General features: G+C 42.7%; 1 long non-coding RNA gene across 1 annotated transcript; it reads right to left on the bottom strand.

The window, feature by feature from the left end:
* Positions 1–58: 58 nt before the first annotated feature.
* LOC135273653 (uncharacterized) lies at positions 59–2,287 on the bottom strand. The gene is made up of 2 exons (XR_010341441.1): positions 2,082–2,287; positions 59–832 (listed from the first exon to the last, which is right to left on the bottom strand). It is a non-coding gene; the product is annotated as an uncharacterized LOC135273653 (long non-coding RNA).
* Between the last annotated feature and the right edge of the window lie 22,645 nt (positions 2,288–24,932).

Raw genomic sequence — 24,932 nt, 5'->3', positions numbered from 1 at the left:
AGTAAAACACAGCATACTGACAGAAGAAAACAGGAAGAATATGAAAATGAGTAGTGGACTCACTATATGGCATCTTTTATTCAAATGTAAGGATTTTCTATTCCTCAATAAACACCACATTCCTCCTTTATTCACAGAAGGTTGGAGAGATTTTTTTGACACATCCAAGCTTACTAGGCACGCCACATTTGCACTGTCTGTACTTAAAAAGGTCAAAGAAGAATCCCATAGAACAACTGATCAGGCAACACCTAAACTTTACAGCAGAGCAAATTAGTGTAAAAGAAAACATTTGTTTTTTATTTTCTTTGTTTTCCACAAATTTCAGTAAAATTAGTATACTGTCAATAAACTGCAGTATTCTGATGACCCTTGACCCATGATACCAGGCCCCCTCATTGATATCTGGCTGTTTATAATAACCTGTGTTTCTTTGGTTTAAAACACTTGGCTTATCTTACCACTGCTTATCTGAAGTTATTATGGCTTCAGAAATACGTAATAAAAACCAAAGCATGAAGTGAATTTTTAGAAGCCAACAGTAACAATTTACCAACGATTTTTTTAAAAAGGACTTGAAGGAGCTTCCGGAAAGATAGCTGAACACATGGAGGTTCCTGGACAATGGCGTGCCCAGAGAGGGATGGAAGCTCTGCTCCTCCTTCTAGCCTTGTCTTATGCTTCTCTTCATCTGTGGTTTCAGATCTTGCCTGTAATCCCAGTGATTCAGGAAGCTGAGGCAAGAGGATGATGTGAGGCCAGGAGTTCAAGGCTGCAGTGAGCTGTGATGGCACCACTGCACTCCAGTCTGGGTGACAGCAAGACCCCATCCCTAAAAATAAAAATACTTTTTTTTAAAAAAAGGACTTGAAGTATGTTTAAGCCTCTAAAATATACTTGTTTTTCTCCTAAGAGCAGCTTTGACTTATGATCGGAATACTTTAATAGCTGTAGTTCAACCTAAACATGCTCTTCCTGATCTCACAGAAATGATGAACTTTGATGATTTTATTTCCATGAAAGTAAACTACATCTGCTTCTAGCTTCTGCCATCAAAGAGAGTGAATATATACACGACGAAGCCTAGAGAAGAGTATGTGCCCAACCACATATTTGGGGAAGAAAAGACCTGCTAAAACTGAAAGAATGTTGGAATTTGAAGTAAAGAGCTATCAAATTTTAAAATTTTAGTAGCCTATGATACGCTATTCTTGAACTAAGGTACAAAGTAATTAACTCATAAGGACTTCTGAGTTAAAGAAATTAGACTAGTTCTTCTCATCCTTCATAGTTTGCTACCTTTAACTTAATAAAAATGGCTTTCAAAATTCACTTAATTCTCTCAAAAATATCTTACAACATGTCCATTTTGCTTGTTTGATTGCAGACAGGGCACCAGAATGCCAATTCTGCCACATTATCATGTGGGCTATGATACACATACAGAAGAATCAAAAAAGCTCATCCTATTGAAAGGGTAGAATATTGAGGTCACCTGCCCCATTTCCCAAAGTGAATCCAGGCCCAACTGTTAAGTGACTTGTCAAAGGTCTCACACAGCCAGCAAGTGACACAGCCAGAGACCCCAGGTCCCTGTATCCCTAGTCCAGGGTTTGTTTTCCTGCAGCACCCTTCTCTTATTGTTTGACAAACAACAATAAAAACACAAACTTTTCACTATTAGAGGTTACAGATAATTTATGAAACAGGAGTTTGAGTCTTGGCTTATCCACTACTTATTTGACTACCATCAAATCATTTTATATCCCCATATCTATAGCCGCATTTTTCTTGTCCAGAGAAGTACACTTTGGAAGTTCAAAGCCATGTGCTACAGATCAAAGAATGTGAGGGAGGGGGACAAAAAAACCTTCATTTTACAACTAGTTTCATCTTCAGGTGATGAGACCTGTAAGCAAGTCACTAGAGCTTTTTGATCTTCAGTTTTTTCATTTGTAAGATGTGAATCATAAAAGACGCCCTCCAAATCCTGAGATTGTGGTGAGATCGTGGCATACACAAGACATAAAGTTGCTGTAAAATTGTCACAGCCTTTTTAAGGGGTGTAGATAGTTTCTTACCTGATTCCATGCATATCTCTAAGAATCCATGAGCTGAATCTTATAAACGTTTAACTTATTGCTAATATTAACTGAGGAAAACAAATTCTTGGAGTCTGCAACCTTTGTCTTGCCATTGAAGAGCATGCTTTGCCTACTCGTTACAATCCCACTTTAAAGAGGCTTTTATTTGAGCACCAAGAGGCACTGCACTGTCATGCAGCGGAATAACCCTGGGTAGTGTTCCAGACATGTGGGTTTCAGTCTTTGGCTCGGCCACTGTATTTATGCGTGACTTATCAAGTCGCATTTTTGCTGTGCCTCAGTTTTCTGTTAAAGGGGGGTTGGGCTTTCACTGGTTGTTAACTCTTGCGTCATGTGCCCTGTTGGTTAGCTGATGAAGCATATTACTCCTTTCCTTATAACAGTGCACTTAAGCCTCAACTTTTGCATAAATTTCAGTGGGTCCACAGCCTCACCCAACACATAATAAAATCTAGGTTAAGAAGCCCTATTTGATCTCTTCTAGCTTTAATTGTCTAGGAAAGCTACAGCCAAACTGTCTATATGTACTTTGGACAAAGATGACATTCCATTTTCAGTTAGTTTTTTTTTCTTCATTAAAGTTCAACTCAACTCCTACAGATGTCAGGAACTTGCTGACAGTACTAAGCACAGGGTCACTCCACAAATAGCTGATATTTGTGAGGGAAAGGATGTGATGGCCTCAATATTATTTAAAATCAGAAGTGCTGAATGTCATCCCATATTTTAAGGACTGATAATTTTTTAGTTCTTATATCTATACCTACAACTAATATATAATGCTACTTTTTCTTCCCCACTCTGTTGCCCAGGCTGGAGTGCAGTGGCATGGTCTCAGCTCCTGGCAACCTCCGCCTCCTAGGCTCAAGTGATTCTCCTGCCTCAGCCTCCCAAGTAGCTGGGATTACAGATGTATGCCACTGTCAATTACCTGGCTAATTTTTGTATTTTTATTAGGGATGGGGTTTCACCATGTTGGCCAAGCTGATCTTGAACTCCTGACCTCAAATGATCCACCTGCCTCGGCCTCCCTAAGTGCTGGGATTACAGGCATGAGACACTGCGCTGGGCCATATACTACTACTTTGTAAAATGAATTCTAAAGTCTCTGTTCATATTAAAAAGGAAAGTCAATACATCCAAATACCCTTTTCTACTCTGAAGAGATACACGGAAAGGGAAGAAATAAACTTAAATTATGTTCCTTTTTTTTCCTTAATGCTACCTGTTTTGAGAATCACACAAATAAGTGACAGTCACATACTCTATCAATTATATGACAGACCCCTATAGTGAGCTACTGGCAAGACTCTGTGATTGACTAGTATAGAGCCCATTCAAATGAACTTAAGCACATGGAAGTTTTTGAGAAGAATATAAGGAAATCTTAAGGAACCCCAGGGCAGGAAGTGCAGCCCAGCCTCAGGAGGAACTGGAGTCCGACAAGCTGGGGAATTCAGAAGCAAAGTTCGTCCTCTCATACCTCTCTAAGAGGCAGAGTGGTCCCTCATTCTCCCTTCCCTTTGCACACCTGCTTTGTCTCTCTAGACCAGCAATGTCTGCTGCAAGATGCTTATGACTGCCCAGCTCAGCCCGACAATGACTTTCTATCCAGATCCCAAACAAGACTGACCAGAGTCTCTAAAGCCCAATTCCAAATTCTCTGCAGGGAGAATATGACTGCTCCCTTTAGGGTAGGAATATGTTTCAGTGAGCTGGGAGAAATTTGGCTGCATCACTGCCTGCTAGTGATTAGTAGGAGCCATGGGAGCAAAATTCCCAAGAAGGAGGCTTGCACTGGTTCCCTAAAAGGAAAGTGTCGGGGCAGAGTGAAAATAATAGAGAAGGAAATTACTTTCCTCCGTAGCATATGGCAGACCTCAAATCAAAGAGAGTCAATGGCATCAGGAGCATTGTGGCAGCCAGCTAAGTACAGACCTCTGATGCTTGCTCCCACGGTCCCAACACACAAAGAGAGGAAGCCTTTACCTGCAGAAGACATCCATAGCCTAGCAACTACCATTTAACATGAGGGGCGGAGAGAGTCTATTTTGGTCATATCTCTTCCCAGATGGATACTAACATTTAAGACTAAGTTGCAACCACATTCTGAAATCTTCATCAGGGAAATGTTAACTAAAGGGGCAATAAATAATATCAACTTTTATAACAAAAGTTATAGGACCATTTAATTATTAGTGTTAATCTCTATAGGATTTTAAAAGATAGTTGGGGAAATGTAGCTTAGCTTTGCAACCATGAAACTGTATTAATTAGCACTGTTTCAGTTGCTAAAGTATAAACTTGAGCTAGCTTAAGAAAAATTATAAATTTATTTTAAGAATAGAATGATGTTTAAGGATATGGGGATAAAGGACAGCTCTACTTAGACTAAAACTGGGAATTTTAAAAGTGTCAGGAACCCAGACAGTCCTCTTTCCACCAGCCTCTGTTTTGTTTGTTTTGTGAGAGGGTCTCACTCTGTCACCCAGGCTGCAGGGTCATGGCGTGTTCTCTGCTCACTGCAGCCTCGACCTCCCTGGCTCAGGGGTTTCTCCCACCTCATCCTCCCAAGTAGCTAGGAATACAGGCACACGCCACCATGCTGGGCTGATTTTTGTATTTTTTTGTAGAGACGGAGTCTCGCCACGTTGCCAAGGCGGGTCTCAAACTCCTGAGCTCAAGCAATCTGCCCACTTTAGCCTTCCAAAGTTCTAGGATTACAGGCATGAGCCACTATTTCCGGCCTTGCTGGCTCCTCTGTTTGTCTTTGTGAGTCAGCTTCACGATCATCTCTGCAAACTGGCTTATACGCTCTCCCTAATTTACAAGGTGGAATATGACTGCCAACAATAGTGAGTTTACTCACATAGCAGAGTAATTTCTTAAAATATTAATGTGTATCTGTGTCTGTGTGTGTCTGTGTTTCTGTTTTGCACTTCCTTTTGCTCACCTAGAGTCATCCACATTGACTTAAGGAGAATTAGAGTGGTTCTAGCAGGTATGCAAAAATAAAGAAACAGTCAATGCTTTTTTGTTGTTGTTGTTGACGGGGTGGGGGTGGGGTGTTACCAAATAGGCTTTTCTTTTCTTTTCTTTTCTTTTTCCTGAAAGGAAGTCTCCCTCTGTCACCCAGGCTAGAGTGCAGTGGTGTGATCTTGCCTCACTGCAACCTCTGGCTACTGGGTTCAAGTGATCCTCCTGCCTCGGCCTCCCGAGTAGCAGGAACTACAGGCATGGGTCACCAGGCCCTGCTAATTTTGTATTTTTAGTAGAGATGGAGTTTCACTATGTTGCCCAGGCTGGTCTCAAACTCCTGACCTCAAGTGATGCACCTACCTTGGCCTCCCAAAGTGCTGGGTTTACAGGCGTGAGCCACTGCACATGGCCAAAACATGCTCTTTTCTAAGAACCTATGAGAAACAATCTTTCTGAAAGCCAAAGATTTTGATTTAAAGAATGAAGTGGGGGCCGGGCGCGGTGGCTCACGCCTGTAATCCCAGCACTTTGGGAGGCCGAGGCGGGTGGATCACGAGGTCAAGAGATCGAGACCATCCTGGTCAACAAGGCGAAACCCCGTCTCTACTAAAAATACAAAAAATTAGCTGGGCACGGTGGCGCGTGCCTGTAATCCCAGCTACTCAGGAGGCTGGGGCAGGAGAATTGTCTGAACCCAGGAGGCGGAGGTTGCAGTGAGCCGAGATCGCGCCATTGCACTCCAGCCTGGGTAACAAGAGCGGAACTCCGTCTCAAAAAAAAAAAAAAAAAAAAAGAATGAAGTGGGTTTTGTTGAAAAAAAGAAAGGATTGTGAATTAGAAGGAAAAAACTTGAAGGAAACAAGGTATACAATTTCTGTCCTAACAATAATACATTGGAAAGAGGCTGCAAGAGGACCCTGACTGTGGCTCTCTCCCCAGGGGGTAGGAGAGGTGAGGTCAGTGGAGCCCTGGGGATAAAGGAACAGTATCCTGGGGAAGCCGTATGGATAGAGGCAGAGTTGGCACCCAGAGACTGTGAGTACCTCACTTCCCAGGGCTGGGAGCCACACGGGGGAGCCTAGCCAGATGTGCAGACGAAGGAGCAGCCATGGAGTCAGGCCACACTGCACCTGCTCCTTTTTGCCAAGGTGCCACAGTTAGCTGGGTTTTGTTGCTCTGTGACCTGTAGAAGTTCTTCCACAAGCAGCAGCCAGCACATCCCCTTGGCCCATCCAGCAAAAAAGGGCTTCCTGGACTCAGGACTTCGTGTATCTCCATCTGTTCAGGCCATTGTGGACAAGCAGCCTTTTGAAGAGAGCAAAACGTTCCTAAACCTTCCCCAACAGGGGGTGGGCCTCATCCCAGAGCAGGGTTAGTGCTGTGGGTAAAGAGTGCCACTGCCCCATGCTTGTGTACCACTGGACGGTGGGGAATCTGACCTTGTCACTGGGTCTAGCTACATCAATTGCCACTGTCTATCTCCAAGTCTAATTCCAAATTCCCTGAGAATGGACTCTGATTGACTTACCCTGGGTAAGGTGTCCAGTCCAGTTCAGCCAACTGTGGAAAGTGGAATAGAGATTCAGCCACTTTGGGCACGGGAAGAGGGAACTTTAAGGAAGATGCTATGAACTGGACAGATACTCCAATGCACAGTTTCTTTTCTTTTCTTGAGAAAGGGTCTCACTCTGTCACCCAGGCTGGAGTTCAGTCGTGCAATCATGGCTCCCTGCTGCCTCAACTTCCCAGGCTCAAGTGATCCTCCCACCTCAGCTTCCTGAGTAGCTGGGACTACAGGCGTGTACCACCACACCCAGCTAATTTTTATATTTTTTGTAGAGAGTGGGTTTTGCCATGTTGCCCAGGCTGGTCTCAAATTCCTGGCCTCAAGCGATCCGCCCACCTTGGCCTCCCAAAGTGCTCGAATTACAGGCATGAGCCACCGTGCCCAGCCTCAATGCAATTGCATATGGAACTCTTTCCACAGTTTTAATTTGTAGTATCAGACACTCATTACACACCTTAGCTTTTAGACTTAGAGTATTTAATCTTTTATAAACTATGATGTAAACTTAGACACAATATTTCTGTGTCCCAGTTTCTTTACTTAAACTATAAAGATACTGGTAAAAGTATCCCTAGGATTTCCTATAACTCTATTTCAGATTCTGTGATTCTCTTTATTTCACCACATCTATAGATGGTGAAGGAGTTAAAAATACACCACTCTCACATGTTGACTATTTTGAACTAAAGACACCTGAAAATCAGCAGGTGCAAGTAGATCATTCCGACTTCTTTTCTGTTTTTGAAAAGCAGGAGATGAAACTCCCATGTGAAAGAAACCCTTCCTATATGAGAAGAAAAGGCAACATTCTTATCATCAAGGGTGAAGAGTTGAGATCAACAGAATTCTGTACAGACCTTGTTAAAATAACTCTTATTTTTTAAGTCTTCCCAGAAATCTAGTTGCTTCTTCACTACTTGCTTTGTCTGATCCTTTGTCCAATTCAGTATATAAGTAACTGACTCTAATTTCTTCTTTGGGTGTTCATTTCATTACAGAGCTTCTGTGCCATATAAAATGTGTATTACATTCATTTGTATGCTTTTCTCCAGTTGATCTGTCTTGTGTGAATTTAATTCTCAGGCACAGACAAAAAGGAACCTTAAAGGGGAGCCTCCCTTCCCTACACAGCTACAGGCTGATCATTCAGAGTTCATGCTGAAAAGTCAAATTCTATTCTAGAATGACCTTTTATACCTGCAAACAAGCCACACACTCCTCACCACACAGCACGGCCCTGCCCACCCGTACTGTCCCCCACCCGCACCCTGACATACCTTCACATACTGGAGGTTGCTTGTCTCCTCTGCTCAGGATTAAAATCTCTGTCTTGCACTTGAGAGGAAAGAGGGTGTTGTGTAGGATGGACAGGCTGTGGTAGAGGGAGGAGAGGCTTGACAGGGCAGAATGGAGTCTTTTCACCAAGTCTAGGCAGGTTTGGGGTCCTCAATGCAGTAAGGGGTTGGGGTCTGGAGCTGGATGAGTTATTCAGAGAACTTTGTGAGGCTTGAGGACAGGCCAAGCTGATTCAGGAGCTCAGGTGACAGGCGTGGTTGGGAGCACCCCCAGGAACAGCAGCCATGGGCACAGGCCCTGCACCCTGGACCAGGACTCTGGAGGTCTTGGAGGCTGGTGGTCCCAGCAAGCCTTCTCTTCCCAGCAGCCTTGTGTGGAGCTGATGAGACCAAGTGGAGCTGAAGTAAAAGGTAGAAGAAAGGCTAGGGTGCATGCCTGGCAGTGCTGCTGTGGTGTGGGGACACATTTAGGACTCATTTTGCCCTACAGAACAAGATCCTGCACTACTCAAACAGGGACTAAATGTGAGTAGATATTTAAAATCCACAAACCTTGTGTCCTGATGTTATGGGCTCAATTGTGTCCCTCTCCAAATTTATGTATTAAAGTCCTAACTCCAAGGACCTCAGAATATGATTATATTTGGAGATAGGGTCTTTAAGGAGGTGATCAATTCAAAATGAGGTTATTAGGATGGGCCCTAATCCAATACAACTGATATCCTTAGAAGATGAGACAATTTGGACACAGATACATACAGAGAGAAGGCAATGTAAAGACACAAGGAGAAGACTGTCTACAAGTCAGGGAAAGAGGCCTGGAACAGACCTTTCCCTCACCCCTTTCTTCAGAAAGAACCAACACTACTGACACCTTGATCTCAGACTTCTTGTCTCTAGAACTGAGAGAAAATAAGTTTCTAAGTCACCCAGTCTGTGGTACTTAGTTTCAGCAGCCATAGCAAACTAATTCACTAGAATACTGTTTTCTCAAGGAACTTTCTTGATCTCTGCATTTTATGAATTTCCTAATATCAGGGACTAAAAGATTCACTGAGTTACAACTGAAGTTTCTTAGAGACAGAGAGAAGACACTGACTGGTTTTACCCATGTAAAGCTACAGAACAGAAGAGAAATCTCCTCCTTCAGCTTAGCTGATGACCAATGGCCTCCCCAGTAGTGGATTGGCCACATTTTCATGTGATTTCCTAACAAAGTTCTCTGAAACAAACCAACTAACTCTTTAATTTTTGAGGATTTCCCACAAAAGAAATTATTTTAAACTCAGGGATGGTTTAAAAGGTAAATAGCCTCCAGTCTATAAGAATTCATATGGACACACCATAACAAATTGAGAATATTGTGCTAGTTAATGAATTTCTTGCAGAATGGGAAAAACGTTAGCTATCCTGCTCCTTTGTGTTCTTGAGAAGAAATACCAAACAAAAATCTCTGAGGAGTATCTTTCAACATACACATGCACGTTGCACACTGCAACTATAAGTTGGGTGTCAGTTATGATATATTAGTCCATTTTCACACTGCTAATAAAGACATACCCAAGACTAGGCAATTTACAAAAGAAATGTTTAATGGACTTACAGTTCCACATGGCTGGGGAGTCCTCACAATCACAGCAGAAGGCAAGGAGGAGCAAGTCATGTCTTACATGGATGGCAGCAAGCAAGGAGAGAGAGCTTGTGCAGGGAAACTCCCATTTTTAAAGCTGTCAGCTCTTGTGAGACTTATTCTCTGTCAGAGAACAGCATGGGAAAGACCTACCCATGATTCAATTATCCCCCACTAAGTCCCTTCCACAACACCTGGGAATTATGGGAGCTACATGATGATATTTGGGTGGTAACACAGAGCCTAACCATATCATGTGAGCTCAGCTGACAGTCTTCTGAAGTCTCAATCAGCTACAATTATGACACTGTGCCATTTACACAAAATAGATCACTTGCTTTAGTCTAAAATTCACACCTGTAATAGAACTCCCAAGAAGTTTCCTACTCCAAAAAAACAAAAACAAAACAAACAAACAAAGAAAAAACTGCAAAAGAAGACTAAGGGAGAGAGGGAAAAAATGTATAGAAAAGTGAAATAATATTTGCCACTTTTTTTTTAGTTTTGACTTTGGGCTATGGGAGTAAAGCACTAAATGAATGCATTTTTTTCCTGTTTCTCCAAAAGTTTCCTTTACAGGCCAAGCATGGTGGCTCATACTTGTAATCCCAGTGCTTTGGGAGGCTGAGGTGGAAACACTGATTAAGTACAAGAGTTCAAGACCAGCCTTGGCAACATGACAAACTCCTGTCTCTAAAAAATAAAAATCAGATTTGTGTCGTGGCAGTTGCCTGTAGTCTCAGTTATTTGGGAGGCTGAGGTGGGAGGATCACTTGAGCCCAGGAGTTGAATGCTGCAGTTAGCCACAATTGAGTTACTGTACTCCAGCCTGGGTGACAGAGCAAAACTCTGTCTAAAAAACAAGTTTCCTATACAAAATATGTTTTATTTCCTGATTATAATATGGAAAAATCAAATAAAGCAGCATTGGATATCTGTTGGGTCAAATAATTACTTATACAACTCTGTAACTGAAAGTTGATTGAAATCAGAACAGATTTCAAAATGTTCTTTGAAAAAAGAACAGTCCTTTTCTAAATGAAGTAAATGACAATCAATTCAGGCAAGCAAAGTTTGGTTGATATTGACATGAGTGATGGAAAAACTGAAATGTGAAGATCTTATGCTACAGTTCAAATAACGAATTCTTTTGAACAAAAAAAGTATACAACTTTTGTTAATAAAAATTCATTTTTCCCTCTTAACATATGAAATCGCATTTAAGTAATATTGGCTTGAATGAATGATATATCTTGGTTGGGCTCTACTTATATAATCTTCCTTATCTAGTTGGAAGAATTTTGTAATTAAGAAAAAGTTTCATTCGTTTTTCCTGCTTAAATGGTCTGATTCAAAAATTTTAAGCTTATCAACTTTCATAAAATGAGCTGTTCCCACCAACATATGCTTAGGGTAAACTTGAAGGAGATGATAGAAACACCAACTACTCTTACTCCTAACTGGTGCCAAGATTTTTGTCTTCACTCAGACTTGAACCCTGAGTCATATTTGAAACTTATCTTTCTCTTCATGTTTAGTCAGATACGAAGACCTGATGATTCTTCATTTGTATTTTCACACACACACACACACACACACGGCCATCTCTGTGGCTCTTCATGTTCCCTGCTTCCGTGGACTGTGAGTCTCCTCATTACTGCCATTACCAGATAGGATCCTTCTGGTCTCTCAGTTGGGGGCAAAGTCCCCTCCAACTCTATCTCTGCCTGACCTATTGGCCCGCCGGTCTCCACTTGGCCAAACAAAGTGGAGCCTCAGTGACTACGGGAACTCTTGTGTTTTTGTTGCTTTTTCCCAAGGGAGGGTCAGATCTCAGGATCTATCCACAAAGCAGTGTGAGAAGTGCTGGCTGTGGCTCTATCCACATTCTTTTGTTTCACCTGAGGAGAGGTCCGTCCTGACCTGGACTTTAAAGGAAAGATGTCTTCTGGAGATCCATCCTTCCATCCTTTCTTCTCTCCATCTCTCTGCACTGCCATTAAAGGTCCTATCCTGTTGCTGGGGAAATTCCTTCCATGCAAGGAAGAGAAGCGCTATCCAGAGAAATGTTTTTTGAGGCTTGAAAGCTTAAGGTCCTCAGGCTTTGACAAATTGTTCTCTGGGTCACTGTTATGTATTCAGTCAGCTCTGGAGGGGAGGGATGGGCTCCAGACCCCTAGATGGGTAAAGAACTACAATCAATTTCCTCACTGGTTACCTAACAAGCACTCACCTTTTTTAAGAGAACACAATCTAAATTCACATCTTAAAAAGCCTATTTCTTCTGTTAGCTTGGCTTTTCTCTTACCCTTTTGAGAAAAATGGAACTCACTGTTTGCTGTGTTAAAAAGCACTTGTTTCCTTTATTTTTTATTTTTATTTCTTTTTAGAGAGACAATCTTGCTCTATTGCCTAGGCTGGAGTGCAGTGTCATGATGATAGCTCACTGCAGCCTCAAACTCCTGGGCTCAAACTATCCTCCTGCCTTGGCCTCCTAACTAGCCAGGACTACAAGTGTGCACTACCAAAAACAGCTACTTATTTTTTTAATTTTTTTCTTTTTTTTTTTTTTTGTAGAGACAATGTCTCTCTATGTTGCCCAGGCTGGTCTTGAACTCCTAGGTTCAAGCGATCCTCCCGCCTTGGCCTCGCAATGTGCTGGGATTATAGGCACAAGCCACTGCACCCAACTGAACTTGTTTCTTTAATATATTACCACACCAGCTATCCAAGGGGGTGGCTCAGGCTTCCATCAGCTTTAAATTTCAAATTTCCCTTTCATAGGATTAGAACAACGAGATGGATATTCTAGTTCATCCCACCTCTCAGTAATGTGCTCAGATAGCAATTACTTAACTCTTCCTTCACAACTTCTATGCAGAAGATACCTTTGTGTATTATGGTACATACACAAAGAAATGAGACAATTGGAATTTCAGAAATATACAAGCTAATGAGCAATGTAAGTATTTCAGCAACTAGTCATGATATACAAAATGAAATAACTACTTTAAGAGGTTGCAAGTGAGGCTAGAGGAGGGTTGATCTTGATTGGAGATAGCTGACTTTGATCAGGAAAGATTTCTTGAATGTGGTGCCATTTAATATCCTTCAGTGTGAGTAGGGATTTGATTGGAGACAATGACACTAGGGGCAGATGAAATTAAATAAGAAAGGCCTAGAGTGTTGGAGAATATGGCATTGTTGGAGAAAGAGTATGGGTAAAGAATCATGTTAGGAATTTAAGAACAAAAATGCATTCCAGTTTTTGAGCAGAGTAATATTCTCACTTAAATTTTGGTTGAGAAATACATCTCTAGTATCAGTGAGAAGACGAGATTGGAAAGGTGTACATATCAAATGCTTCTTGACAGGGCTGGTGAGCTTTGCTTGGACATATCAAATTTCTATGAGGCCCCACCTGCAGCAAGTAGAAATTGAGCCCTACCTTTTTTTTTGAGACGGAGTTTCGCTCTTGTTACCCGGGCTGGAGTGCAATGGCGCGATCTCGGCACTGAGCCCTATCTTCCTACCTTTCTTATGCCTTGGAGGGTCTTCTTTGTTGCCTGAGGCCTTGTGTCTCCACATCAGTGCCATTAGCTGGTCTCAACTACTCCCAGCCGTCCACAGAGAGAGGCAAAATCTCTCTTTGTTTTATATTACACTAGAAATACCCTTGGAAGTACATAGGAGAAACATAGGTAGCTGTTTACAGACCAAAAGAAAAAAGTCAGTAAAGCAAATGTATAATGTGCTAATACCACTTTAATATTTAACTTTTCTATTTATGATGGTTATTATGTATGTTTGAAGATCCATAAAATTGATTTTCTACCCACTAGGGAATAAATGGGCTATTTAAAACCATAGGCCCACAAACAAATCCCCTGAGGTGCATGAGAGCACATTTCCCTTTTGATAATCACCCGCAATTAGAGCAGATTCTTTCAGATACATAAATTAAAGCAATAAAATGAGAGCTAAAAATAACATTGCTGTTCACACTAAAGGAATAGAGCTGTAAACCACAAATCCTCACCCAAAATAACTTGGTTCTCTAGTTGCAAGCACTGATAAGAATAGGTTATGGAATCACCAGATGGGAAGAAATTCTAGCCTAGTGCAAATCTTTTCTTCTAAACGAGATTGGATCAAACCTCCTAGAGGGACAAGAATCTGTCTTGTTCTAATAGGATTCACAGATTAGGCTGAAAAGAATTGAGAACACTTGTGGGTGTTCTTTACATGTCACACCTGCACAGTATCCCTGCCTAAAAGGTGAGAATGGGGCAAAGGCTGACAGGTTTCAGGTGCTGTGGTAAGTGCTCAGGGACAGATCTCTTCTCATCCCTGGTTAGGATGCTTAAGGCTAGGTGGAGTACCTGAAACTTCTTTCTGGAGATGCTTCTGAGGTGCTAAGTCTGAAATCAGGATGCCTAACCAAGGGCCTGAGGCTCAGAGTAAGGAAACAAAATAGGGTGAATAGTCAAAAGCAGGGGTTCTGAAGGGCTTGAGTGGATGGGCTGCATCCCTTTAAAAGATTTGGAATGAGGCGAACCATACTTCTACAGACAGTTCTTCCTCAAAACAAGTTTTCTTAACATGAATTGCTTGAAAGACAATTGGCTAATTAGGGAGCATGTTTTGCATAACACAGATATCTTTGATCATAACAATTACAATCAAGAACTAGCACCAAAACAAGAAAAATGAAAAAGCCGTGGCTAGCACAGTCTGGGAATACATCACTGCTTTGCTGTGTGGCTGGCTGCTTGCTCATTTAACTCTGATTTCTTTTTGTGTATCTCTCCCTTATGCCAATTTTGTGTTTTGTCTGTAATGACAATGAAGGTGATAAGAATTGTGTTAGAGCCCCTGCAGATCCTAACCCTATCACCCATAGAAACAATTATGTTTATAATAAAGTTTGATAATGTGAGCTGTCCAGAGAGTACAATTATGGCAGAATAGGCATTTTCATGTAGATTTCTTGGCTTTAAATTTAGTACTACTCATTTCAAAAATACAGAAAATGACAAAAAGTGTGCTTGGAAAGACACACCCTCAAGGAATTTATAATCCAGTTTAGATGAGACCTGCTCATTTCTCTAGCCATTCAATCAACCACGCTTTTCTCAAGAAGCTAAAATTTTTAATCAAGTAATATGTAGGGAGGGCAGTTGTTGTGAGTTTAGTGAACGAACTGAGTGAACCTGAAGTAGAAGACAGGAAACAGTCACCAGTCATATCACATTCAAACATAAGTTATCATGGATAATGTTGTCCCTATATCTCTCTGTTTTGAGGGCCCCTTTATAAAAGAAGGGTGTAAAAATAGGATCTGAGTTACTAAAGGAGGTCACTTTTCATATTCCCTTCTTGGATATTATTACAGCCATTTTTCCCTGAGTGTTTAAAGTTTCATTTTTAATGCCTCTTCTAATTGGCTAATCATGTCTGCCTGGAGCACTGAGTTGAGGAGGATGCCAAAGCCATGACTTGGCTCAGAAAAATCCAGTGCCTGATTGATTAGTACTGTCTAGAATGATTGTGAGAAAGCATGTAGGTGTGGACACTGAGAATTGGCCTTCTTGGGTGTTAAACTTTTTTTTTTTTGAGATGGAGTCTCGCTCTGTCGCCTAGACTGGCACAATCTTGGCTCACTACAACCTCTGCCTCCCAGGTTCAAACAATTCTTCTGCCTCAGCCTCCTGAGTAGCTGGGATTACAGGCGCCTGCCACCACACCCAGCTAATTTTTATATTTTTAGTACAGAAGGTTTTCACCATGTTGGCCAGGCTGGGCTCGAACTCCTGACATCAGGTGATTCACCTGCCTCAGCCTCCCAAAGTGCTGGGATTACAGGTGTGAGCCACCGCGCCCAGTCAATATGTTTGTTTTATAACTAGTGAGGACATTCGTGGAGACCTGTCCAGAAAGGCAGAGGCCAGGAGGAAGCTTGCCTAAAAGGATGGCCAAAGAGAGTCTAGGAGAGTGAACAAAGCTGGTGGCTAGAGTCAGGAAGAACTTGTTTATTCTGTGGTCTCAGAGTTAGCCATGTACTACTGCCCTGCAAAGCAATGGAGAACTAGGATCTCTCTCCACCCAGAGACTAAGAGGCATTTCAAGAGGGGGCTGAAATAGAATATGCTTGAGCTCCACTGTGGAAATTAGGTGAGACTATACAAGCTTTCAGAATAGACCCCCATCATGAGTTCCACACAGCTGTGGGGACATGAGACAAAGCAGCCGAATTTCATTTAAAGCTGTATCTCACATACACTGGCTGCATTTTAGATTCACTTGGGGAGCTTCACAACCCTCTATCTGCGTGGAGGCTATCCCAGACAAATTCAATTATTATCTTTCAGGGGCAAGCCCAGGCATTTTGTTTAAAAATCTTTCCAGGAGATTGTGGGCCACTGGCCTAGAGGAGGAGAGCCAGTATGGTAGTATTCCTAGTTAATACGTAGGCGCAGCAAACTCATTCTGGAAGAGAAGGATCAGAAAGGGATCATGGTGAAAACATTTGAGAAGCCCTCCACCCCCTAATGCTGGCCTCCAAATAGTAGAGTCCACTGACCTCCATCTTGGGCTACATCTGAAAGCTTGGAAGCCTGAAAGGAGGATTTCATTCAAGATCTTTGACACCAAGTCTGAATGAAAGAGAGAGGGTAGGAAGAAAATAGGAGCTGAGGGTAGGGGAGGGAGAAGGGTAAAGGAAACGTGAGGAAACAGCAAGAGCTATGGGAAGGCAAGAGCGCTCTCCGTCTTTAAACGTGTTTGTAAAACGTTGCTTAGGGTCTGGAAGCATGAGAGAATCAGGTGAAGGAGATGGGGATGCTTAATTGGAGAAAAGAAACCACAGGGACAGTCGTTGCCTTCCAATATTTGCATGGACAGCCACAATGACCTAATCTAATAATAATGCCAGCCACATGCCAAATTCTAGAGCAAACAATAGCCAAAACTCTTGCCAGGTGGAAGGCATTAGACTTCTTTAGTGTGACCTTAGAGACGGAATTAGGACTGGGATGTTTAAAGTTCCAAGGGTGCAGAATTCAACTCAGCCACAGGAAGAAATCTCTATGAGAAACAGTTTACAGGGTTGGAAGGTCTTTACAGTCCAACACACTGGGCCTAAGTCCTGGGCCTACCACTATTAACTGTGTGACTAAGAAAGTTACTTGAATTCTCTGAGTTACTACTTCGTAACCAACAAAATTAAGGTAATAATAGAAGGTTTTGAGTCTCACATGAGATTCTGTATATAAAGGCCCTACTACAATGTCCAGGTCTGGTAGTGACAACACAACACTAGCAGGCATTTTTCTCGTTGCTGTGCAATTTGCAACTGGAATCCAAAGCTGAGGCAAAGAAGTGTCAAGGGGCAAAGCATAAAAAAATAAAAATAAATCAATGGGGATCAGGAATCCCTTTCGGGGCTTGTTAAGAAGTGGCTGAACTTTCTCTGCTTCCCTAACCTTCATCTCTACCACCTGTTTCCAGTCTGTATAAACAGATCGAGGGTGAGAGGAGAGAATCCTGGGAAGTTATCTGCTTCTTTGTGGGGCTGCAGAGTGAGAAGGTGCTTTTCCTGCTTTCTCCTCACTCACCGGTTTGATGTCTGCTTTTATGCATACGGCCTGGCCCACCTCTGTCCAATCTGACAAATGGAGAAGAAAATTGGAAGGAGGAGGAGTGAAAGGGTAGAGTGCTGCAGCTCCCATGCCTACCATTTAGCATTTGGTGATGGACATGTGATTTCACAGTGGGTCAAAGGGACGCATGGAAGGCAGCCAGGCTTGAGCCTGTCTCACCCGTATCCCACCCAAGAGAACTGGCTGCCAGGAAAGTGGACCCTGGTGACAACAACAACAAAAACCAGTGGGGTGAATCACCAAGGGTAGGAGCAGATGGTGGAGATTGTGAAGTGGGAGGCATCTGTGGGGCTTCTGGAAAATTCACGTAAGCATCAGTGAGGAAGCCAGTATTTGGATATCTGCCACCAGCTGCCAACCCTGGCCAGAGAGGCTGTCAGCACCACAGGCTGGTAAGAAACACTTGTCTGTCTCTCTTGTTCCCCCCACCCCCACCTCGCCTGGGTCCACACAGAGGGGAGGACCCCACAAAATAGAGGAGGTTGCTTCGGGAGCAGATGTGCTGCTCCACCTGCTGAGTCCCTCTGGTGGGGGCCAGCCAGGGCTGGCAGAGTGGACATTGGTCATTGCATTGAACCCAGATGGAAGTTTTAAATTGGACTTGCGAAAGGAAAATATCTTGGGCCCCCAAAATTGTAAGGATAACTCAAGCTAGAAATTGCTTAGGGTGAATTTGTCTCACATTCTATTTACAATCACCCCTCTGCTCACTGAGATAGATGCATATCTGATTTGCCTCCTTCGGAAAGGCTAATCAGAAATTCAAAAGAATGTAACCATTTGTGTATCACCTATCTGTGACCTGGAAGCTCCCTCCTCACTTCGAAAGGGCAGAATAGAGGCAGTGGTCAGAGAAGGCTCCTTTACTTCAAGTCGTCCCACCTTTCCAGGTGGAACAAATGTACTTACATACATTGATTGATGTCTCCTGTCTCCCTAAAATGTATACAACCAAGCTGTGCCCCAACCACCTTGGGCACATGAGGTCAGGACCCCCTGAGGCTGTGTCACAGGCACATCCTCAACCTTGGCAAAATAAGTTTTATAAATTGAGACCTGTCTCAGATTTTCGGGGTTCGCAGACTATACCGAGTCAGGCTTTTAATCTTTGAAAGTGACCGGAACCCTAGAGACTTACCCAAGATATTGTCAGGGAACACAGTGCAGAGATCATGAACCTGGCAGAATTGAAGGCAAGTCATTGTAGAAAAATAAATTATTTCATGACTGTATTTCCTATGAACAAGGATTGTTAAGTAAACTCGATGTGGTAGCCACGATTTTTATGATCAACAGCATGGCAACAGGCAAGACAGAATGATGGGGCTTTGGGGAAATGCACTGGTGATGAATCATCCTGAAATTATGTGGGTGGGGTTTCCCCTGAAGGACTGTAACTGCTCATTGCCAGCTGTCCTCAGAAGAGGTCAGTCCTGGGGCAGGAAATCAGAATGCTGGGACCGGAGTTGGTCTGACAGGATTTCCCAGGAAGGGTGACTCCCGAGGCCCTGAGACACTTCCTCCTGGAGGAAGAAGGACCCGTGCCTGGCACTGACTTATTCTCTGTTTTCTTTCCGTTGTCCCTGAAGTTTTGTTGTGATCTGAACTGCGTCTCAAATATTTTGACTTCTGATGTCATGAGAGGAATTAAGAGGAAAGGTTCACAACCACACCTGGGGCAAAGCAGAGGAGGGTTGTGACTTTGGCCCTTAGGCCACAGCAGTGGTGGCAGCCACAGGCACCAGCTGAGAATAGCCTTGCCCCAGAGGGACCAGTTTCTGAATACATATGACAGAGCACCGTGAGAGTCTCAAGATTCTTTAGCAGAACAGGGGATGCTGGGAGTAGGGGGCAGAAGATGCTCATTTATGTCAATAAAACTAGTGTGAGTCAAACCACTATGGCTCCAGTTACACTATAATTAGAGTTTACAACAAGGGGACAAGCTCCTTGTCACTATAAGTGCTTAAAGGAGAAATATTTTTCATTTAAGGAGTATTCTAATGGTGATCCTATGACATTTATTTATTAAACATTTAATTATTTTGCAATTACTGTATATCAAGCATTGTGCTAGGTTCCTTACATACAATTTCTATTAATAACCTGGTTTTATAGTTGAGGAAACAGAAGCTTTCAAAGGGAAGTAAGTTGCCTTAGATCTTGCAAATAATCAGCAGTAGAGACCTCCCAAAGGTGAGCACACTAGAATACACCAACCTACTCAAGGAGGATGACCGTTACGGAAAATGACTCACTGATGCAGATGTGTGCAAATTGTCTTGGGAGTATATGACTTAGTGTGACTGGAAAGGGCAGAATAGAGGCAGTGGTCAGAAAAGCCATCTTTTTGTTTTTTCCCCTTGAGAAAGAGTCTTGCTCTGTTGCCCAGGCTGGAGTGCCATGGTGCGCAATCTTGGCTCACTGCAGCCTACCCAGGTTCAAGTGATTCTCATGCCTCAGCCTCCCAAGTAGCTGGGATTACAGGTGTGTGCCATCATGCCCAGATAATTTTTGTGTTTTTAGTACAGATGAGGTTTTAACCATGTTGGCCAGGCGAGTCTTAAACTCCTGGCCTCAAGAGATCCTCCCACTTCTTTGGCCTCTTAAAGTGTTGGGATTACAGGCATGAGCTGCCACCCCGGCCCATATTTTTAAAAGACAAGGCTTTAAAAAATATGTGCTTCCAAGGCTGTGTCTTAAAAATGTGCAGGAGTTAAAAGAAGGAGGAAGTCCCCTTGGGGTGGGTGAGAGGAGGCTGACACTCCAGACAAAGAGGCCAGCCAATGATTCTCACACAGATAGTTCAATAAAAATATTAAGTTGAATGACATCAGGGGCAAAGTCACCTAGTCAAGACATCACATAGCTTTGGGGTGACAGAGTGCAGAGGGCAAGTCCAGGGAGTGCTGGTGAGGCTGCAGATAGCATAGATGGCCATGTGCCAGAGGGAAAAGCAGCAGCTGTGTGGACAGCGGAAATGTCTGGAGTTTGTTTTCTGAGAGTGGATATTGGAATCTAAGATTTCTGAAGTGGAGCACTTCCAGATGAGAAGATCCATGGGGTGATGGCCACCAATGTTGGCTGAAGTGAACAAGTACTAAGGGGTCATTGGAATTAGAGGAATGTTCCAACATTTTGAAGCTATATAGTTTCCTTTCAACCCTAAGAATCTGTAATTCTATTAATTACCTGGCTTTTCTTGAAATGAATGGGTTTGTAAAATGCTTTGGTATCATACAAAAACTGGTTGCCTAATTAAAAGTTGCTATTTTACTCAGCTTTTCACAAATACACTGCTAGGGTGTTACAATCAAAGCCTGTGATTTTTATAATAGCACCAATTAAGCTTTTCAGCTTTGTGATGTGTGGACGGAGTATTTATTTGTGATTCTAATACCCAGAAACCTGGTAGACCAGTTCACTGGTTTGCATGCAACTGATCAAGCTCAGAGATGCATTACTTGTAAGAAACAAAGGTCTACTTAGCTTCGAGGATATAGGTAAGCAGCTTAGTCAGAAGCCTCTGAGAGCCTTAACAGCAGGCACCAAAGACATCTTCAGTATTTGTAGAAATCTTGACACACTTCCACCAGTCCCATATATCCTCTCTTTAGACATCTTCCTGGTGCTTGAGCATGACATTATTATATAAGTGTGTGTTATTATCCATATATATTCATTTTCATCCACAGTTCCTGGCCTCTAACTCCCATGATTCTTCTTACAATGCTGGGCACTTCTGGCCTTAGAATCAGGCTTCAGAAAACAGAACCTCTCTCTCTGACATTCTCCTGCCCTCCTTTCACCTGCTTTTTTCTCTCCCCAAGGCAGGAATCTTTTCCCTCCTTCCTGTCTTGGAGCTGGCCATAAAGAAATTATGTGACCTACTTTGTCTGACTGTGGGTCACAAGATCCCCATTTTAGATGGGGTCTGCCCCATACCCTGGAGGAAGAAATGCTACACAGAGAGGCCAAGAAGAATCTGAACAGACAGGCATTGCTGAGTTTCCCCTCTCAGCCTGTTAGTATTGGATCATACCCCTTTTGTCCAGTTATATTTCCACACGGTTGTCAATCATGCCTATCCAAATGAAGTCTCTATGAAAGGCCCATGGGGACAAACTTCAGGGAGTTTGCTGAGAGCTGAACACATGGAGGTTCCCCAAGGGTGGCATACCCAGGGAGGGCATGAGAGCCCCATACCCCTTCCCCCATGCCTCGCCCTATGCATCCCTTCATTTTTATTATTTGCAGTATCCTTTATAATAAACCAGTAAACATCAGTGTTTCCCTGAGTTCTGTGAGCAGCTCTAGCAAATTAATCAAACCCAAAGAGAAGGTTGTGGGAACCCCAGCTAGAAGTTGGTCATCAGAAGTTTCAGAGGCCCAGACTTGTGACCCATGTCTGAGTAGGGGACAGTCTTGGGGACTGAGCTCTCCACCTGTGAGATCTGACGTAATCTCCAGATAGAGTCAGAATTGAATTGGAGGATAGCGACTGCTGCGGGATTGATTGCTTACTTGGTGTATGGGGAAAAAAGCATCCCACTCATTAGGTCATAGAAGTCTTCTGTGTTGATGGTTGCTGCTGATGGAGAGAATTTTTTTAAAGAAGCAGCTTGAGGTTTTTCCCCCACTCAGGGTGAAGTGCAGATGAATATCAATATAAGAAGACACATCTGAACAGAGTCATGTTAGAGCACATCTGAGCACTGAGGTTCTACCTTTGAACAACTGCCACTGTGGAGGTCATGACCTGTTGCCACATTAACCCTATGATTCAGCCTGTTGTTCTTTTGTTCAACAAGAAATAAAGATCCCACGTTGTCTAAGACACTTGTTAAAAGGGCCACTGCCAAATGTAATCAGTGCAGCTGAACCTTTTGCCTTTTCCCCCAATAAGAAGCTAGCATAGACATACCAAATAGATAATTTGAGTCAAACTGAAAAGGCAAATTTTCATCATCAGCAAAGTCAACGTGACAGACTGGAGATTGACAACTAACTTCAGGACTGTCTGTCAGTTGTTACCTGCTTCTACGCAGCTCCATAACTTCTGGGAAAAAAATTTTTCTGGGTTCTGCAGAATCTCCATAATATTTTTAATCTTCTGGGTAAAACTCAGGAAGACAGTTCTAAGAGATACAATGGCAACCTAGTTTCAGTCTTGGAGCTAGAATGCTGCATGTGTCCTTCATGCACATGTAGGAAAGAGTCTCACAGCCACTCTTTCCCTCCTGCTGCCTGAGGAAGGTTTGCTGCTCTCAACTCTGACATTTGAGAAAATTGTTCCCAGCCTTAGAAAAAAAATATCGGCCTCTAGTTTCAACTTGTGGTGAATTTTTATGGTTGAATTACAAAGGGCTAACAGACTGAGGGGAACATGAGAGGGTTAGGATGGAAATACTGACTGCTTTCTGCCTTTACCAGTGCTGACAATTATCTACTAATCTCGCAGATGCAAAGATGAATCTTGCCTTTTTGAGTTTCTTGTGTGCTTCTCAATGAGAGAGACAGCACAGGTGCTGACTTCACTGGAAATTCCCTGATGAAAAGACCCTTACTACAGTTTTGAAAATTGGGTCTCACGGCTGGGCACAGTGGCTCATGCCTGTAATCCACGCACTTTGGGAGGCTGAGACAGGTGGATCACGAGGTCAGGAGATCGAGATCATTCTGCCCAACATGGTAACACCCTGTCTCTATTAAAAATACAAAAGTTATCCAGGCATGGTGGTGGGTGCCTGTAGTCCCAGCTGCTCAGGAGGCTGAGGCAGGAGAATTGTTTAAACTCAGGAAACAGAGGTTGGAGTGAGCCGAGTTCTTGCCACTGCACTCCAGCCTGGGTGACAATGAGACTCCATCTCAAAACCAACCAATGAACAAAACAAACAAGTAATTGGGTTTCCAGGCTCTGATATCGCTCATTAATCATCAAAGTAATGCATTCCTGACTAATGTAACCTGCTAAAATGTACAAAGAGAAATGAGCCTTCTCCCTTAACTGCATGACCACTCAGGAGGCAGATAGCACCTGCCAGGGCATAGATGCTTCTCCAGTAGTTGTCCAGTGCTTAAGAGGAAAGGCCCAGTCCTGACCAGGGCACAATGGCCTGTACACGTAGCCTAATATTCCCAAGTGTCTTCTGCCTTTAGACAACATTTCTTGGAAACTTGGAATAAAAAGCCTCCATTATTTTGCTCTTTCAGGAAATGATTCACGGTACTTCCAAAATCAACAGAATCTCTCTCATACAGCAGAATACTTGAATTCCCAAAGCAGGAATTGCTCTTTACAGACCTTCATAATCTCCTTGTTCATTAAGTTTATGTCTGTTAGTCTCTCATTTGCTAGTGATTCTGGCACTTCAGCTACAACTAGAACAACATAACATTTTTTTAATTTCTTAAATTAAAAAAAAATAGAATTTTTGGTTTCCCTGAAGCACACCTGGGACCCTGGGTCTGTTTTCTAGGAGAGGGATTTGACAGTGACTCAGAGATGTTTGTAGGGGAGTGAAAAGAATGCTGGAGATTAGACTCCAGAACTCAGCCCTGGATCTGCTGCTTACTGGTAGAGAGTCCCTGTGTTCATTCTATAATCCCTAAATCTAAATTTTCTCAATTATAAGAATTCTAGGCCAGGTGCAGTGACTCATGCCTATAATCTCAGCACTTTGGGCGGCCAAAGCAGGAGGGTCATGTGAGGCCAGGAATTTGAGGACCAGCCTGGACAACATAGCAAGACTCCATCTCTAGAAAAAAATTTTAGAAACTTAGCTGGGTATGATGGTGCATGTTTGTAGTCTTAGTTATGTGGGAAGCTGAGGCAGGAGGATGTCTTGAATGCAGGAGCTTGAGGCTTCAGTGAGCGATCATTGTGCCACTTCAGCCTGGGTGACAGAGCGAGATCATGTCTCTAAAAATGAATTCAATTTAAATTTTTAAAAAAGAATTTTAATACAGACTGTTGGAGTTTACATGTGATCAGAAGACCTAATTTTTTTAAAGAGACGTGAAAACCAAGCTGTCAAACAAAATACCATTCTATGCACAATTACTTGCAAACAGGATAGGACGCTACCTTTACTTGGCAGTGGGGCAGATTCCTTTGGGCTTGGTAAAGCATTTCAAGGTAGAATTCCTCTAAGTGGCTAGTGGGGTTGGAAAAAGGATTTCATCAGATGTTTGTGATGAGTGAGTGGTGCTCTCCATAGGGCCTTTTAGAGAAAATTCAGGGTTGTTCTCAGGGCCCTTAGGTGCCAAGATACTTCAGAAATTTTCTGTCCTATATAAGCTATATACACATTGCTCGTATTTAGATACTGTGGAATTTGAATTTTTTAATTAGAATTCCAACATCTTCAGTGTGGTTAGATCTCATTAGCAAAGAAGCAATGGAGCTATTGATACAAGCAGCAACACTCAGTTCATCATGCCCTCTGAGGAGAGAGCTGGGGTATGACGACCACAGTACCGAAATGCTCAATGACTCAGTTTTCTGAAAGGTTGCTAAATTCCTTCTTCCTTCCCCAAGAAATGCTCAAGGAATTGCTCTTCTTAGTTTCAGAGATCTATAAATATCTGGTCAATGTGAGGGTAGGAAGGCCTAATCCACGGCCTCAATTTAGGACATCTTTGAAGAGCCATTTAGCTCCAGAGCTGTCTGTGCAATTGGCTGAGGCCTTTGTT

This window comes from Aotus nancymaae, unplaced genomic scaffold, assembly GCF_030222135.1.
Source record: "Aotus nancymaae isolate 86718 unplaced genomic scaffold, 86718_ANA_hifiasm-v0.15.2.pri h1tg000008l, whole genome shotgun sequence".
Taxonomy (NCBI): Eukaryota; Metazoa; Chordata; class Mammalia; order Primates; family Aotidae; genus Aotus; species Aotus nancymaae.
Note: the sequence above shows the minus strand (reverse complement) of the source record. Positions and strands in the feature narration are given on the sequence as shown.